The sequence below is a fragment of the Capsicum annuum genome, chromosome 10, assembly GCF_002878395.1.
Source record: "Capsicum annuum cultivar UCD-10X-F1 chromosome 10, UCD10Xv1.1, whole genome shotgun sequence".
NCBI lineage: Eukaryota > Viridiplantae > Streptophyta > Magnoliopsida > Solanales > Solanaceae > Capsicum > Capsicum annuum.
Window position 1 is genome coordinate 127,012,584 of NC_061120.1, and position 16,680 is coordinate 127,029,263.

Genomic DNA, 16,680 nt, shown 5'->3' on the forward strand with positions numbered 1-16,680 from the left:
CTAATATGTCGATTCAAACTTCTAGGTCATAGACAAGGTGGCAACATGATAACTCCGGATTGCACTATCGTGTAGTTTCCCAATTGTCAATTTCTAGTGACATGATGCAATAACGCCGCATTGCGCCAAGGGCCCAATTTAGGAAATTTTATGGAAAATTAAATTACGTGTATAGGATTAAAAAGTTCAATTTTACCCCCTATATAAGCTTCCAAACATGGGATTTAACCCTTATTCATCCTAAATATTGATGTTTTTCTCAAATACTCTTAAGAATTCAAGCTAGGGTTTTCATAGAAGGTCCAATTTCAAGAAGGTTTCACCGTAAATCTTCACGAAATCATGAACTAAGGTATGCATAGTATTCACTTATGGACTCCTTTCATTCATTAAGTCCAAGAATCCTTTTTAACTACAAGTTATGGATTTTCTTCATATGTTCATGCTTTGTATGTTCTCTTTTATGTTGATAAATGAGGAATTGATTTCTATTCCATAATTTGATGATAAATTCCATGTGGGTTGATTAATATAGATAAAGATTTATGAAATCTCATGACTAAAACCTTGTACGATGGAATTAGAATTAAAGCATGATGTTTAATTATTGTATAATGTGCTTTACATGTACTATGCCTACAGTATGTTTGACTAAATGCCTAGATGAAGGAAAATTGTCTAACTAGCATGATATTATAAAATCCCTATGTATGTACAAGTTTATGCCTATTACATGTTTGATGAAAAGATCCTATGGATGTAGTATGTATTATGATGTTAGTCAAGTCTTCAAGTAAATCATGTTATGTCAGTTTCCTTCTATCAGTCCTGGGAGCACTTGTACCCAAAATTTTATCTGTGTGCCTGGATCCATGTCATGTTTTTCATGATACTCTCAGTCAAGCTATGAACTCTTAGACCTCAGATAGTCTTATAACTCAGGAAAAATATCCATGATCTCATGATTCAGTTAGTTGTTAGATATCAGTAGTATTCCATCAGTCACAGAAATTTAGTAACTTAGTCTATGCTTAGTTCAGTTCAGTAAATCATGTTTAGTATCCATTAAGATGGGAGTAGGAATTAGCACTGAATGAATCCAAGAATAGGGACTCACTTATTATACGAGGGTGTGATTCATAGAAGCAATTCTTGTGTTCTAGAACTATGTAGCCAACATAGGTTAAGACATCATAGCCTGCTATATGAGGGTAGATGAGGTATCTTAACCTATTATGAGAGGGTTCCCACCGTTCTCGCTAGAGTTACCTGTTATTCGAGGGTTAATCACATGTTGTCCTTACTAGTGGCGTGGTATTGACACCCTTCTATTCAGGGCATAGATTGGACCCCAGTTCAACTATTATAGCACTTTTGGGGCATGTCGGTGAGATACTACTTCCCACAATTTCATGTTACAAAACTAGGACTTTCAGATACAGTTAATCAGTCTCCGAAATAAAACTCAGATAGTTTTTCAGATTTTAGGATAGTCAAGTATAGTCAACTTAGTTACAGTACAGAACTCAGATAGTTTCATCAGATTTAGGACTGTCAGCTATAGTCACCCATGTTATCAGTTATACTCAGATAAAGTCATGGATGTTATCATTTATGTCATATTATCAGTCTTCAGATTCAGTAATCATGATATCATGTTGTCAGTAATGATTACGTAATTATGTATGTATTCTCACATTTATGTTAGACAGTTAGATAGCATTAGCATTCATGTGAACCCTTGCATTTAGCCTACCTCATATGTATACTCGGTATATATGTACTGACGTATTTGCGCTATAGTTCTTTCATTTTATGTTACACCATAGATTCAGAGACACAGGTTTTAGATCAGCAGTAGATTTTAGTTTTAGCAGTCAGAGTAGAAGTGAGTCCTCATCCTTCGAGGACATAATAATTTTCTATTACCTTATTGATTAGCTTATTAGTTGTAGTTAGTTGGGGACAGGTCCCATCAACTCCTTATTCAGATTCTTCAGATAGTAGAGGCTTTCAGACTAAATACAGACTAGATACAGAATATCATGTTAAGACTTTAGTATTGTTAGTTTTGTTTTGAGTATTTTATTACCCCACATAGATGTTATATCATTTAGTTATGTTTAGTATTGAAACTTATGGACTTTTAGTGCATGTTTCCACATTATTAAGTTATCTTATGCAGTATATAGGTACATATATTATTCATAGGTTAGCTAGTGGTCCCTTGTGGTCATGAGCACCGTATAGCATTCTGGTTTAGAAAATTGGGTCGTTACAAACTAGGTATCAAAGACAAAGGTTCAATAGAGTCCTAGGAATTCTGAAAGACGTATCTAGTAGAGTCTTGTACATGGATGTGTTGTGCGCCACATTTGTGTGCAAGAGGCTATGAGATGTTTTAAGAACAGTTTCCCTTCTTTCAGTATTTATGTCATGCCTGTGAGCATAATCACAAGTTAGTCTCTCAGTATAATCTGCTTCTTCTCTTTATTTCAGAACATGCCTCCTAAGAGAAGAAACCAGTCAGCCCCTCAGCCTGAAGAACCTTTGGAAAATCATATTTCTCATATGGAGTTCAGAACCACATTTACCACTCTTGCTCAATCATTTGCTGGTCATAATAAACGGATAACAGTTATCCCGGCCAACCCTGTGGCCAACTCAGCCTAAGCTAGAATTTGGGACTTCACCCGAATGAATCCTCTAACCTTTTTCGGGTCTAAGGTAGATGAAGACCCTCAGGAATTCTCAGATCAAGTTTTGAAAGTGACAGATACCATGGGGGTGACTACTGTTCAGAGTGCTGAGCTAGCTGCATACCATTTGTAGGGTGTGGCTCATGCTTGGTTCAAACAGTTGAGGTCCAAAAGATTAGATGATGCAGGTCCTATAGAACGGGAGAAGTTTGTCCCTATATTCTTAGACAGATTTTTTCCCCAAGAGATTAAATAAGCCAAGGTGCTAGAGTTCACCAACCTTAGGTAGGGCAATATGATAGTGGAAGAGTATTCTTTTAAGTTTACTCAATTAGCCAGGTATTCCCCTCATGTGGCTGCCAACAGTAGATCCAAGATGAGTAAGTTCGCTTCAGGGGTGAACGACAGCATAGTTAATGAGTCCAGATCCGCCATGCTAAATAGTGACATGACCTTAGCTAAAATTATGACCCATGCTCAGCAAATAGAAGAGAAGAAAATTAAATAGAGGGAAAAGCAGAATAATAGAGCGAAGATAGGTTGTTTAAGCTTCGCTCATCCTAAATCAGAAGAAGGAAACCATTCTCAGTTTTATCCTAAGTCATCAATTTCAGTTCCCTCTACATCCAGTGTTCCAGTTCTTAACTTCAGAGAGGGTAACAAAGATATACTGCTAGGCTCTAAGACCCAGGGCAGTTTTAGTAGTGCCTGCACCTATTATCTTTGCCAGACTTGCAGTAAGCACCGTCAGGGTGTGTGTAGAGTAGGTAGTGGAATTTGTTTTGGTTGTGGCAAGCCAGGACATAGAGTTAGAGGCTATCCACAGCTAGTTCCTCAGGGTCAACAGAATCGCTCTTTAGCTCAGTTCGGTTGCCCAAATTAGTAGGGTGCCACTTCTACTGCTACTAGCGGGAAATGGCCAAATCTTCTCTATGCTCTTCAGACTCGACACGATCAGGAAATTTCTCCTGATGTAGTTAATCATACGTTACAGATCTTTCATGTGCATGTTTACGCTTTGCTAAATCTAGGAGCTTTCTTATCTTTTGTTACTCCTGATATAGTAGTTGATTTTGAAATCAGTCTCGAAATTTTAGCAGAGCCCTTCTCAATCTCTACCCTAGTGGGTAAAATCATCATAGCTCGGTGGGTATATAGGAACTGCCCAGTTATGATATTTTAGAAAGTCACTTCAGCAGACGTAGTCTAAATAGAGATGACTAATTTTAATATCATTCTCAGCATGGATTGGCTTTATTCCTGCTATGCCACAGTCAACTACAGAAATAGAATAGTTTAGTTTCAGTTCCTAAATAAACCTATCCTAGAGTGGAAGGGTAGGGTATCCGCTTTCAGTGGTCAGCTTGTTTCCTACCTTCGAGCAAGGAAATTGATATCGAAGGGATGTGTTTATCATCTAGTTTATGTTAAAGATTCCAGTTCCAAGGCTCCCAGTCTCGAATCAGTCCCAGTAGTGAATGCATATATTCAGATGTCTTTCCCAAAGATCTTCCAGGAATTCCTCCCAAAAGGGAAATATACTTTGGTATTGATCTTTTTTCAGACACTCAGCCTATCTCTATTATGCTATATAGAATGGCACCAGCAGAACTCAAGGAGCTGAAAGAACAGTTGAAGGATCTCTTAGATAAGGGGTTCATCAAACCCAGCATTTCCTTATGGGGCACACCAGTCTTATTCGTGCGCAAGAAAGACGGTTCACTCAGAATGTGTATAGATTACCGTCACTCAATAAGGTTACATTCAAGAATAAGTATCCTCTTCCCAAAATCGATGCCTTGTTTGACCAACTTCAGGGTGCTAGTTCTTTCTCTAAAATATACCTCAGATCCGGCTATCATCAGCTCAGATTTAGAGAATATGACATCCTAAAGATAGCTTTCCTTATGCGGTATGGTCACTTCAAATTTCTAGTCATGTCATTTGGTCTTGCCAACACGCCAGCCACTTTTATGGGCTTGATAAACCGTGTGTTCAAGAATTGCTTGGACATGTTTATCATAGTCTTCATAGATAATATTCTGTTCTATTCCCGCACAGAGTGTGATCATGCAGACCATCTCAGAATAGTACTCCAGACTCTAAAAAATTATTAGCTATTCACCAAATTCAGTAAGTGCAAATTTTGGCTAAGATCAGTAGCATTCCTTGGCCATATTATTTCTGGTGATGGCATAAGAGTAGATCCTTAAAATACCAAAGTGGTAAGGAACTGGCCCCGCCCTATCTCTCCATCAGATATCAGGAGTTTCTTAGGTTTGGCTGGCTATTGCAAATGGTTTATTGAAGGATTTTCTTCTATTGTATCCCCTATGTCTAGATTGACTCAAAATAAAGTCAAGTTTTAGTGGTCAAATCCATATGAGAAGAGTTTTTAAGAATTAAAGACTCGACTCACCTCAGCTCCAATTCTAGCATTACCAGATGGTTCAAATAGTTTTGTAGTATATTGTGATGCATATAGAGTGGGTTTAGGTTATGTCCTTATGAAACATGGTAAGGTCATAGCCTACACCTCCAAACAACTTAAACCTCATGAGAAGAATTATCCTACTCATCAACTTGAGTTAGCAGTCATAGTATTTGCCTTAAAGATTTGGTGGCATTATCTCTATGGATTTCATGTGGATGTATTCATAGATCATTAGAGCCTTTAGTATGTCTTTTCTCAAAAAGATCTCAATCTTCATCAGAGAAGGTGGTTAGAGCTATTACAAGATTATGACATGAGTGTTCTCTATCATCCAGGAAAGGCCGACGTACTGGTCAACGCTCTTAGTAGAATGTCCATGGGTAGTATTTCTCATGTTGATGATAGTAAGAAGAAGTTAGTCTAGGAAGTACACCAACTTGCCAGACTAGGCGTTCACTTAGTCGACTCTTTAGAGGGCGGTGTATGTGTTCAGAGTAGTTCATAATCATCTCTAGTTACCGAGGTGAAACAAAAGCAAGATAAGGATCCTAGCCTTGTCAAGCTAAAAGAGTCAGTTCAGAATTAGAAAATAGAGATTTTCTCCTAAGGGGGAGATAATTTCCTTCATTGTCAGGGTCTTCTCTGTGTTCTAGGTGTAGATGACATAAGGCAGTGAATTCTTGTAGAAGTGCATGGTGTATGTTACTCTATTAATCTAGGGGCCACTAATATGTACCGTAATTTATGGGAAATCTATTAGTGGAGAGGGATGAAAAAAAATGTTGCAGAGTTTATGGCTAAGTGCTCTACATGTCAGCAAGTTAAGATAGAGAATCAGAAGCCTAGTGGTCGTATGCAGGAGTTTAGTATTCCTACTTGGAAGTAGGAAGTTGTAAACATAGACTTCGTGATGGGTTTTCCTCAAAATTGTCCTCATCATGATTCAGTCTGGGTCAGTATAGACAGGATGACCAAATTAGCTCATTTCCTTCTGGTTCATACCTCTTATTTAGTAGAGTATTATGCCAAACTCTACATCAAAAGTTGGTCATATTGCACGGTGTTCTGTTACCTCTCATTTTTGGAAAGCATTCCAAAAGTTCCTTGGTACCCAAATTAATCTTAGTACAACCTTTCATACTCAAACAGATGGTCAATCAGAAAGGACCATTCAGATGTTAGAAGATATGCTAAGGGCGTGTGCAATTGATTTCAAGGAAAGTTGGGATGACCACTTGCCTTTGATTGCGTTTTCATACAACAAAAACTATCATTCCAGTATTCAGATGGCTCCATTTGAAGCTCTCTATGGTAAGAGATGTAGATCTCCGATTGGCTGGTTCAAAGTTAGTGAGGCCTCAGTCATAAGGCATGACTTGGTATTTGATACCTGAGGGAAAGTTCATTTGATCAGAGAAAGAGTCTGAGATGCTCAGAGCCAACAGAAGTCTTATGCAGATATTCGTAGAAAAGATCTCGAGGTTGAGATTAGTGATCATGACTACCTTAAGATCTCTTCTATGAAGGGAGTGAAGAGATTCGGAAGAAACGGAAAACTCAGTCCCCGATATGTCGATCCCTTTAAGATTCTTAGTCGTTTCGGTAAGGTAGCTTATGAGCTTAAATTTCCTTTAGATCTGGCCTTAGTTCATCCAGTCTTCCATGTCTCTTTGCTCAAGAAGTGTATAGGTGACCCATTAGTCATAGTCCCTATTCAGAGCATAGATGTTCAAAACAGCCTCTCTTATAAAGAGATTTCAGTTGAAATCTTAGACTATCAGACTCGTAGATTGAGGAACAAAGAAGTCCCTCTAGTTAAAGTTCTTTGGCAAAATCAATTCATCGAGGGAGCTACTTGGGAAACAAAAGCAAATATGCATACCAAGTATCCTCACCTCTTCCCCTCTACCTCAGATAAAGCTCAAGGTAATAGTTCTCCTTAAGCATACTCAGTTTCATGATCAGTGTTCATCACAAACTTGGGATTCAGTTTTATGTTCATGTTCCTAGTATAAACTTGGTATAAAGTACCATAAGATATTCAGTCATACATTTATATATTAGCTCAGTTATATAATTATATATCAACATGCATTCTCATTGTGATAAAACTTAGTTTTTCAGATCTTTCAATTATGCATTTATGAATCAGTTACGCATGCATCAGATATGCATGTTCAGTATGTTATATTCAGCTTGTCAGTAACATCTGTCATGAGATCATGTTCTAGTTATTCATGTTCAGCTCATTTTTTCTCCTCTTAGTCAGTCTCATTCAAGGACAAATGTTCTCAAGGGGGAGATATTGTAATACACGTGCTTTTTCTTAGATCAAAAATCTTCTCAAAGATGTTAGAACTTGATTTGAAATAATAATTCAATCTTATACACATGGTATTTTTATAATTTACATTTTCTATCATGTAGAAAATTGAATAAGCTTCCTATCGATATATAATTCACCCAAATCTGACACCCGGGTGAAGAGTTAGATCCTTTTTAGTCATACGGTGTTTAACCTGAGCCTTCAGCGCGTCACGGAGATAGCTCGAATGGCAATTGTCAATTTCCAGTGTTTCTCCATGATACTGGCGCATTGCGCCAAACTTATAGGTCATAGACAAGGTGGCAATGTGATAGATTTGTGTCGCGCCACCGTGCAGTTTTCCAATTGTCAATTTCCAGTGACACGAGGTGATAACGCCATGTCGCACCAAGGTCCCCATTTGGAAAATTTTATAGAAAATTAAATTATGTGTCCAGGGTTAAAAGGGTCAATTTTCCCCCCTTTATAAGCTTCCAAACACGTGATTTAACCCTTATTCATCCAAAATATTGATGTTTTTCTCAAATACTCTCAAGAACTCAAGCTAGGGTTTTCATAGAAGTTCCAATTTCAAGAAGGTTTCACCATCAATCTTCACGAAATCATGAACTAAGATATGCATAGTGTTCATTCATGGACTCCTTTCATCTATGAAATCCAATAATCCTTTTTAACTACAAGTTATGGATTTTCTTCATGTTTTCATGCTTTGTATGTTCTCTTTCATGTTGATAAATGAGGAATTGATGTCTATTCCATGATTTGATGATAAATTCTATGTGGGTTGATTAGTATAGATAAATATTTACGAAATCTCATGACTCAAACCTTGTATGATGAAATTGGAATTGAAGCATGATGTTTAATTGCTGTATAATATGCTTCATATGGACTATGCCTACAATATGTTTGATTAAATGCCTAAATGAAGGAAAATTATGTAAGTAGCATGATATCATGAAATCCCCATGTTTGTACAAGTTTATGTCTATTACATATTTGATGAAAGGCTCCTATAAATGTAGTATGTATTATGATGTTAGTTAAGTCTTCAAGTAAATCATGCTATGTCAGCTTCCTTCTATCGAGTCCTGGAGGTACTTGTACCCAAAATATTAGTTGTGTGCCTAGAGCTATGTCATGTTTTTCATGATACTCTCAGTCAAGCTGTGAACTCTTAGACTTCTGATATTCTTATGACTCAGGAAAAATCTCCATGATCTAATGACTCGGTCAGTTGTCATATATCAGTAGTATATATCAGTAGTATTCCGTGAGCCATAGAAATTCAGTAACTTAGTCCATGCTCAGTTTATTTCAATAAATCATGTTCAGTTTCCATTCAGATGGGAGTAGGAATTAGCATCGAATAAACCCAAGGAAGGGGACTCACCAATTATACGAGGGTATGATTCATAGAAGCAATCCTTGTGCTCCAGAATAATGTAGCCAGCATAGGTTGAGACATCGTACCCTACTATATGAGGGTAGATGAGGTATCTTAACCTATTATGTGAGGGTTTCTACCATTCTCGCTAGAATTACCTGTTCTATGAGGGTTTTATCACATGTTGTCTTTACCAGTGGTGTGGTATTGACACCCTTCCAACCAGGGCATAGATTAGACCCTAGTTCAGTTATTATAGCACGTTTGGGGCATGTCGGTTAGATACTACTTCCTATAGTTTCACGTTATAAAATTAAGACTGTCAGATACAGTCAATCTGTCTCAGTAATAGAACTCAATAGTTCTTTAGATTTTAGGACTGTCAGATGCAGTCAACTCAGCTACAGTACGGAACTCAGATAGTTCCATTAGATTCAGGACTGTCAGCTACAGTCATCCATGTTATCAATTATACTTATATACAGTTATTCATGTTATCAGTCATATCATATTATTAGTATTAAGATTCAGTAATTACGATATGATATTGTCAGTTATAGTTACATAATTATGTATGCATTCTCACGTTCATGTTAGACAGTCAGCTAGCATTAGCATGCATATGAACCTTTGCATTTAGCCTACCTCACATGTATACTCAGTTCATATGTACTGATGCATTCATGCTATGGTTCTTTCTTTTTATGTTACACCATACGTTCAAAGATATGAGTTCTAGATCAGTAGTAGATTCCAGTTTCAGTGATTAGCTTATTAGTTGGAGTTAGTTGGGGATATGTCTCATCAACTATTTATTCATGTTCTCCAGATAGTAGAGGCTTTCAAACTAGATGTAGACTAGATACAGACTATCATGTTCAGACTTCAGTATTTTCAATTTTGTTTTAGGTATTTTATTACCCCCACACAGATGTTATATCATTCAATTATGTTCAGTATTAAAACTTATGGCCTTTCAGTGCATGTTTCCACATTATTAAGTTATCATATGCAGTATATAGGTACAAATATCAGTCATGGGTTAGCTTGTGGTCCCTCGAGGTCATGAGCACCGTGTAGCATTTTTGTTCAGCAAATCAGGTTGTTACAAGTAGTTTCCAGTGTAAGTCCTTCGTACTCTACTTTTAAGGCCCAAATATATATATCAATTTAAATCCCATTTAAAACATCATTTACACATACACACAACCATTAGTCTAATAACTTATAAAAGGTATCCCATTAGTATTTTCATACCAACCCAACTTGAGAGCGTACAATATGCAATAACCATTATCATTCAATATTTGGGACTCAAACCCATAGTCTATACAAAGACCTCAATTCAATTCAAAATTAAAACGTCCTGGGTTTTGAGCCTTAGAAAATTTCCTAGAAATCTATTCTTTGGACCCAATATGACTCATGGGTATGAGCAGTAAGCTGGGGTACGAGTGGTATGGTCTTTTCATATGCTGACCAGTATTAGTTGTTGGGATGGTTTGGGACACTGGAATAGGTATGACATAGGGGTATAAGTCATAGGGCTTGGTACGATTCATATCAAGGACTCATATGATGGGCAGTGTTTGATCCTCTTGGTATTTTATTCTACCTGGGTTACGCGTCATGAGTATAGATCGTTAGTTGTGACTATGACTTAGTTAGATGAGTTGTATACTAGATTTTATTTGATTTAAGGGTTGAGGCTTAGATACGAGTGGTGGATACCGATCGTATAAGGGGGTATGACTCCTATTGGTCAGTCGTATCCATGTGATGGGTTTTTAAGGGATTTAAGTAGGGGTATTCTGGATATTTCCCTAATTATCCTAATTAGCAAACATGACTTCTAATACACGAAGGAGGTTATTTACCCTATTATTCTATTCATTAACACTTATAAACTATTCCAAAACATCTCATAATTCACTCAAGAGTATTTGGGGTAAGAAGGTTAGGGTTTCATTTTATGAATTACTTTGGGGCTTGTCTTGGTGATTTCTTTCCATTAATTCTTCGGTATAAGGTCTGTTTCTCTTCCCTCATTGTAATTTCAACTAATGACATGGTTTATATGATTGATTTCATGGTTTTACTATTTCATGAGTATGGTTTTCAACTATTATTTGGGACCTTTTATATTAAATGTTTGGTTATGGTTTCCTATGGTTTAATTATGCTTTTTATATGCATTAATGGAGGTTTTAGACAATTGGATTACATGGTAATGGTTTAATGGTCTTTGGAATTGGTTTTGGTTATATTATACCCCCAAGGTTCTTGATGAAATGCTTATAAAGATATGTTCATTACATTGACTTCTTTTAATAGAACTTTTGGATATTTTAAACTTGGTAAAGAAACTATACATGGTCTAAACGGTTTGAAAATGCTAGAGGCTAAATGGTTAAGCTTGTTGAGAACATGGAAGTCTCCCAAGTGGATTTACTATGGAAATTTGAAGGGCACTTATGGTCTCCTAACCTAAATATTTTGGCTATTGATATTATGTACAAGTAATGGGGTTGTATGACAATACCACTAATATTGGCCTTTGTTAATAAATGGTAAATAGATGATTCGAGATGGTTTTAATTAGGCATTAAAGGTTGGGAGTGTAGCTAAGTCATGGAAGGTGGTGGTCCCGGAGGGACCAAAACTAGAAACTCATATTTGCTGATATGATGGGTCTTCAATAGACAAGTACGAGTGTCTCATTTTATATTGGAGTGATGTACTAGTCATCCCTTAGAATATTCCTTGTTCGTGCGGCTACATGCACTGAGGCCCTTTTAGATGGGGAAGATGTACCTATATGGCCCGTGGGTAGTTAGGACAACAAAGTTACACCACCCAGGTAAAGGTTTTAAATGCATGATAAGCTCGATTCCCTTTCTCGGCACTAATATATGTACAGATGTATGCATTTTGGATAGTTTTACTTGGTTTTATGACTGGCATTATTTTTTTCTTATCTGACATTCATGCTAGTGGTCATGCACTAACTCCATTACTGGTAGTTGCATACCCATACTATGTAGGAACCAGCCATTCTAATTGTTCTGTTTAGCACGCAAATTCGACATCAATATTTGGATTGAAGTTATAAGCTTGCTTTTTATCGGAAGGCATTATTTCATATTATGAATTTCTTTTGACACATTTATTTTACTTTGGATATTGGTTTTGGCTATGATTGGGGACATATCCCAATCAGATCTATTTATTAATTTGGATGAAGGCTTTGTGGTACTTCTGGGGGTTGGTGTGGGCGGTATCGATATTGGTTTCGGCCTTGTCATTGGAATAAGCTGGTGGGATGACATCATTAGAAGATATTGTTGGTTGTTCCATAACATTACATTTTGGGATTGATTTTCATATTATGTTTAGGTATTCCCTTTTGTTTTATGTTTTAGTTTGGTGTGGATGGCCGGGTGTTGCGGTATGGTCTGACTCAATTGGGTCAGTAACAGATATGACCCTATCTTAGAGTCTTAATAAGAACAATAATGCTAGTTTGTTATATATTAAAAATTTAGCCCATCTAAGGCTAGACATAAGTGGTTGGTTTAGGTATTAGGGGGCGGTCTTCGGTCCTGGTTGGACTTGAGATGCCTATTACAACAAGGCCTAAGGCTAGGTCAGGACGAGTTGGTATAAGAGCCTAGGTTCATGGTCAACTGGAAAGTCTAGAAGGCCTTATCTAGTAGAGTCTCTTGTAGGAGTGTGAAGTGTGCCACACTCATAAGGGAGAGGCTGCAAGACATTTAGGAATATTTCACTTTCTTGGTATTATATCTTCAAGCTTGAGTTCTCAATCCTAGAAGATCCTCTAATCCTTGTTTGTTCATCTTTCAGATCATGTCTCCTAGATCAGAAACATAAGGAAATTCTTCCATCCTATCTGGGGATAATTCTAAAGGGGTACATTTTATGTCTTGAGTACATCTTCGATCTCATGGTCCTATTCCTGGTAGTGCTAAAGTTCCTTCTTTTCTGGCTAGTTCTCCTCAGGTCCCTCAGGGCAACGTACCGGACGTAGAATTTCATCAACCTATTTATGTCATTATCCAATTGGTTTCTTCTTAGGATGAAAGGGGTGCAACTGGTGCTTTATTTACTGAGGCCACAAGGGTTGGTCAATTTATGTAGATGGGTCCTCTAACTTTTACTGAGGTGAAGGTAGAGGGGGATGCGCAGGGCTTCTTTGATTAAATAGAAAAGATCTTTCAGGTAATGCAGGCATCTAATGTAGAGGGGTTAACTTTACAGGTTATTAGCTCAAGGATGTTTCTTATCAGTGGTATGAGGAGTGGGACAGGGATAGAGGTGATATGGAAGAGAATGAATTGTGGGAAGCCTTTTCTAGTGCCTTCATGGATCGATTCTTTCCTTGAGAGTTGAGGGAAGAACAGTTGGAGGAATTTGTGAACCTGAGGCAGGGGAGGATGTCAGTAAAGGAATATACTTTGAAGTTCCATCAGTTTTCAAGGTATGCTCCTGACTTGGTTGCTGATATGAGGTCGAGAATGAGGAAGTTCACTTCTGGGTTGAATAGAGATTGGATTCTGGAGAGCAAGACTGCCTTGTTGATTAAAGATATGGACATCTTAAGGTTTGACTGTTCATATGCAGCAAGTTGAGGATGTAAAGAGAAAGTAGGTGGAGTTTGGTGATAGACAAGGAAAGAGAAGTGGGTTTTCTATTTTAGGAGGTGCTTCATCTCTGAGAGGTAGAGATGGTGGTAAGTGAAAAAAAAAAGTGGGGGAGTTTGAGCTTGTTTTTTTCTAGTGCTTCATATCAGTTGGGAAATAGGAGTCATCAAGTTGGTGATAATTCTTGGGCACAGATTTCCTAATCTAAGGCAAACACAGGTCAGTCAGTCTCTTCGTATTCTCTTTGTCTATTCTGTGGTCGTCCTTATCAGGGTTATTGCGAGGAAGAAAGGGACAAGTGCTTCAAGTGTGTCTAGGTAGGCCATTGAGTCAGGGATTGTTCGATCAATGAGATTTCTATGTGGACGAATAAAATTCCTGTGGCGTCATCTTCTGCTCATACATCTGGTGGGTTTGTATCTGCTTCTGCAACTGCTCCTAGTTCTAGTGTTAGTCAGAATCGGTTGTATGCTTTGGCATCCCGATAGGAATCTGAGGCATCACCTAATGTGGTTACTAGTACGTTACTTCTTTTCTCTCATGATATATATTGTTTAATTGATCAAGGGTCTACTCTTTCTTATGTAACTCCATATGTGGCTATGTCTTTTGGTTTTGATCCTAAAGTTATTTCAGATCATTTTTCTATTTCTACCCCAGTAGGTAACTCTGTTATTGCTAAGAGTATATATATATATATATATATATATATATATATATATATATATATAAACTACCCCCTATTCGTCACACGATGCTTAGGACCATAAGTAATCCCAAGCTAACCCTTGTATACTGGCATAATATTTAGCAACTGATTTAAATATATATAAAATAACTAAGTTTACTGTGTGGAAACATAATCATGATGAAATCTGGGGAAAATACAATACTGATACATTTTTTCATTCTGATAAAGCTGAAAAGAGGAACTGAAATTACATGACTGACTCTGACTGACATCTATAAAGCCTCTACTATACTGACTATAGCTAGGTGGGATGCGACTCCAACTAACACTAATCAATACATATGATTAAGAAAGTAAAGTACATAAATAACATCTAATTGAAGTCCCCTAAGTAGGAGGACTCATCATCTGTTTGCTGGAATCTGCAACTGTCTGATCGTGATAGATGGACTACAACTACTGGTACCTACATTATTAAATAATGTAGCACATAGACATATATGTGGATCAGTACTTTGGGAATATACTGAGCATGTGGGGCTGAATTCATAAGTAAAGCAATAATGCAACAATTCAAATAAAAATTCAAAACTGCATACTAAATGTGGTGACTCAGCATGGTTTGAATAATCAAAACTGACAAATTATAAGTCATGAATAATAAAGCATAAAAGAAATTCTTCTAAGCCACAACACTTAGTTCTAATAAAACTGCACTCTGATTCTGTTTTTCAAATCATGCGGGCTAAGTGAAAAGGGCTCACCTTTATCAATCTTAAAACTAAAAGCTAAAATCTGATAACTGAAGTCTTAGGTAAGATATTATTTGAGTAAATTTGTGAGCCATTACACTTAGTTTTCTCAAAACTGTTCTGACAATGTTTTAGGATTTAGGGACTTTGAAAGGTTCTTCCAACAGGCATACACCATGTGAGCTATCATGGAGTCCAACGTCTCTTAACTACATCGGTAGAGTTATTCTACCCTTGCCATCAAAATAGAACCTAGCTAGAGTGATCACTAACTTAGCCCACTATGGGCACTTAAAACTATAGTGGCTTGTAGTCTGGGCCATGAGACCTTGGAAACATACCCAACTTGATGGTAAATACTACTCCTATTCTTTCACTAAGAACTTTAGGAAATCCACCTTAAAATAGCACAAGGGTTTGTAATGTAAACCAATTATGCTTCTCTTTCTTTAAATCTCAAACTATATGAACAATGTGGATATCTTGTCTTAGTTTATGATCAAAAGATCAATTTCTTTCTTAAATCTTGTCAACCAACATATAAAAGAGGCTTAAAATCATTATCTTCTTGAAACATCAATACTTAGATTTAGGGCTTTAAACCCATGCTTTAAACTCATGTCTATTCATAGCAAAATGTCATTCTCAATATACTTATTAAAATACTTCAACAACATCAAGATAATGAAATCAAGAATCAGAATATCATTCTTAAAACTCAATTGGAAATCTGAAAAATATTATCACACGCATAAAAATATGAAAATAGACATGCAATTCAACATTTAAATCACTTGTAACATCATAATCTCCAAATAATGATGATTGGGTATGAACCCTAATTTGAAAAATATGAAATCTTAAATAAAGATCAAGTTTTTACAACAAGGATGAAAGGATTATCCTTGTTCATAACTCCACATACCTTATTTGATTAATTGAATGTAGAAGCTTAAACTTTAAGTTTCTAATGATGTTTTTTTTAAGCTTCTTCTTGAAGTTCTTGAACCGGTAACTTGAATTCTTGGTTATCTAGAAAAAGAAACTGTGAAAACTTGGATTTCTTGAAGTTAAAGTTGAAGCACTAGGGTTTTCTTGGAGAGAAATTTGGTAAGGAATGAGTGTAATATGCTTAGAATAGGGTTAAATCTTCTGTTTTCACGATTTGGGGTGGGGAAAAATGACTCAATTACCCTTTCGGGGATTAAAGTAGCAACTGGATTGACATTTAAGGCTTCACCACGATGAGGCAAGTCCCTCATCACTATACTCACTGCGACGCGGTGCAATCGAGGTGAGTCATTGGAAAATGACAATTTTTATTTTGCATTCCACCACGATGTGCCAAGTCAGCCATCGCTATAGCCACCGCGATGCGGTGGAATCGCAGTGGGCTACTATTTTAGGAAATCCAATAGGGTCCAATCCTTGTCCGAAAAATCCAAAACTCACCCGAGACATGCTTCTTACACCCCTGAACATTAATTACATCAAAACCATCATCTCAGAGCCCAAAAGGTCAACTTAAAATTCCTCGAAGTTAGAAGGTCTTATGAAACTTAAAATTCCTCGAAGTTAGAAGGTCTTATGAATGTCTAAGTCCTAAAAACTTTGTGAAAAATTCAAGATTTAAACCCCTTAAGTTTGGAACTAAGAGCTTAAAAAATCTAGGATTAGTACGGGGTATTACAATATCTCCCCCTTGGGAACATTAGTCCTCGAATGAGAGT